The 2,888-nt window shown below is 37.2% G+C and overlaps 1 pseudogene; it reads right to left on the bottom strand.

Moving 5' to 3' along the window:
- Nucleotides 1-1,102: 1,102 nt before the first annotated feature.
- LOC128580392 (uncharacterized) lies at nucleotides 1,103-1,207 on the bottom strand (annotated as a pseudogene).
- Between the last annotated feature and the right edge of the window lie 1,681 nt (nucleotides 1,208-2,888).

Here is a 2,888-nt window from a genome sequence, read left to right as displayed (position 1 = left end):
CAACTACATTCTATCCACAAGAAACTCATGTCAAGTATATGATATATTGTAAGAAGGTTAAAAGTAAGATATGGCAAAAGAATTAAGAAAAATGGAGACTTTACAGCCTTTGTATTACCTGGATGGAAGAGGAACACATTATTCTTAGTAAAGCATCACAAGAATGGAGAAGCATAAATCCTATGTACTCAATTTTTATATGAGGACAATTAATGACATGGTGGGGGTGGGGGAAGGGGAGAGCAGAAAGAGAAAGAAGGAGGGAGGAGTGGGGAAAGAAAGAGCAGAGAGAGGGAAGGAGGGAGGGGGTGGGGTCTTGGTGTGTGCCACACCTTTGGGGGGCAAGACACGATTGTAAGAGGGACTTTACCTAACAAATGTGATCAGTGTAACCTGGTTTCTTATACCCTCAATGAATTCCCAAAGATAAATTAAAAAAAAAAAAAAGATATGGCAAAAGACATACAATATAAACAGAAACTGGAGTGGCCATACTAATATAAGACAAAGTAGACTTTAGAGTGACAAAATTACCAGGATATAGAGAGATATTATATCAATACATAACAATCCTAAATGCATATGCAAGTAACAACAGAACTTCAAAATATAGAAGCAAGATTTAATGTAACTGAAAGTAGAAACTGACAAATTGGGAATTATGGTTTGAGAATTCAGTTTTCCTTACTTAGTAATAGATAGATCTAGTAGACAGAAAATTGGCAATAATACAGAGGAACTGAACAATATGATCAACATATTGGCATAAATTGATGTTTATTGAATAATCTTCCTGACAATGGTAAAATACACATTCTTTTCAAGTTTGCAGGGAACATTCATCAAGATAATATTTATCCTAGGTCATAAAACATACCTCAAAAAATTTAAAAGATTTGAAATAACACAAAGTATGTTCTCAGATCATGATGGAATTAAACTAGAAATCAATAACAGAAAAATAAAATGAAAATCTCCAGACAGTTGAAAATTGAACAATACACATCTAAATAATTGTTGGGTTAAAGAAGAAATCTCATGGGGAAATTAGAAAATACTTTCAAATGAAAAAAATAAAATTACTTCTCAAAATTTGTTGAATACAGGTTAAGTACTGCTTATGTGAAAATTTATAGCACTGAGTGCTTGTGTCTGGAAAGAAGAACAGATACTACACTTGATCTTAGCCAAAAGACTGAGAAGTAATGTCTGGAAAGAGGAAGTGTCCGAATCAACAATCTAAGCTCCTGCCTTGAGAAGCTAAAGAAAAACAAAATAATTCTAAAACAAACAGAAGAAAGGAGATACTAAAGATAACGGCAGAATTCAATGAAATCGAAAACACAAAAACATGAGAGAAAACCAGTAAAACCAATAGCTGGGTTTTTTGTTTTGTTTTGTTTTGTTTTTTGAGACAGAGTCTCACTTTGTGGCCCTCAGTAGAGGGCTGTAGCATCATACCTCACAGCAACCTCAAACTCTTGGCTCAAGCAATTTTCTTGCCTCAGCCTCCCACGTAGCTGGGACTACAGGCACCCGACACAGTGCCAGGGCTATTTTTAGAGACAAAGTCTTGCTCTGGCTCAGGCTGGTCTCGAATCTGAGAGCTCAGACAATCCGCCTCAGCGTCCCAAATATTGGGATTACAGGCATAAGCCGCGCGCCTGGCCTTTTTTTTTTTATTTTAATACAAAGTCTCACTTTGTCACCCTTGGTAGAGTGCCATGGCTTCACAATTCACAGCAATCTCAAACTCTTGGGCTGAAGCAATTCTCTTGCTTCAGCCTCTCCAGTAGCTGGGATTATAGGCACCAGCCAAAACGCCCAGCTATTTTTAGAGATGAGATCTCACTCTTGCTCAGGCAGGTCTTAAACTCCTGAGTTCAGCAATCCACCCACCTGGGCCTATCTCTTTCTTTAGATTATTAATGGTTGCTTTATATGCTCAGGTGCTCCAGTGTTGGGTGCATAGCTACTTATAACTGTCACATCCTCTTGCTTAAATGATGCCTTTTTCATCACAAAGTGTCCTTCTTTGTGTCTTTTTCATAGTCTTTGACTTGTAGTCTATTTTATCTGATATAAATACAGCTACTCCTACTATTTTTTGGTTTCCACTGGCATGGAATTTCTTTTTTCATCCTTTCATTTTCAGTATATGCATGTCTTTGTAGGTGAGGTGGGCTTCTTTTTTTTTTTGAGACAGAGTCTCACTATGTCCCCCTTCATAGAGTTCTGTGGCGTCACAGCTCACAGCAACCTCCAACTCTTGGGTTTAAGAGATTCTCTTGCCTCAGCCTCCTGAGTAGCTGGGACTACAGGTGTCCACCACAATGCCCAGCTATTTTTGTTGCCATTGCCACTGCTGTTTTAGCTGGCTGGGATCAGGTTTGGACCTGCCACACTCAGTATATGGAGCCGGCACCCTACCCACTGAGCCACAGGAGCCTCCCGTGAGGTGGGTTTCTTATAGATAGTCTATAGTTGGGTTTTGTTTCTTTACCCATTCAGCCAGTCTGTGTCTTTTAATTGGAGAATTGATTCTATTTTCATTCAATGTTATTATTGGTAAGTAAGGACTTAACTACTGCCATGCTTTTCCTGGCTTTCTTGTTATTTTGTAAATCCCCCTTCCTTTCTTCCTTTGTGGTTAAGTTAGTTTCTCTAGTAGTATGTTTTAATTCATTGCTTTTGATTTTTAGTGTATACACAATAGTTTTTGCATTGTGGTAATCATGAGGTTTATAAAAAACATCTTATAGACATAGCAAGTTATTTTAAAGAGATGACAATTTATCTTAGATCACACAAAAAATAATAGAAACAAAGAAAAAAATTAACTCTACAATTTAAATCCAATCCCCATTTTTATTTTTTGTCTCTTTTAT

This window comes from Nycticebus coucang, chromosome 2 (assembly GCF_027406575.1).
Source record: "Nycticebus coucang isolate mNycCou1 chromosome 2, mNycCou1.pri, whole genome shotgun sequence".
NCBI classification, from domain to species: domain Eukaryota; kingdom Metazoa; phylum Chordata; class Mammalia; order Primates; family Lorisidae; genus Nycticebus; species Nycticebus coucang.
This window is presented reverse-complemented; position numbering and strand designations above follow the sequence as displayed.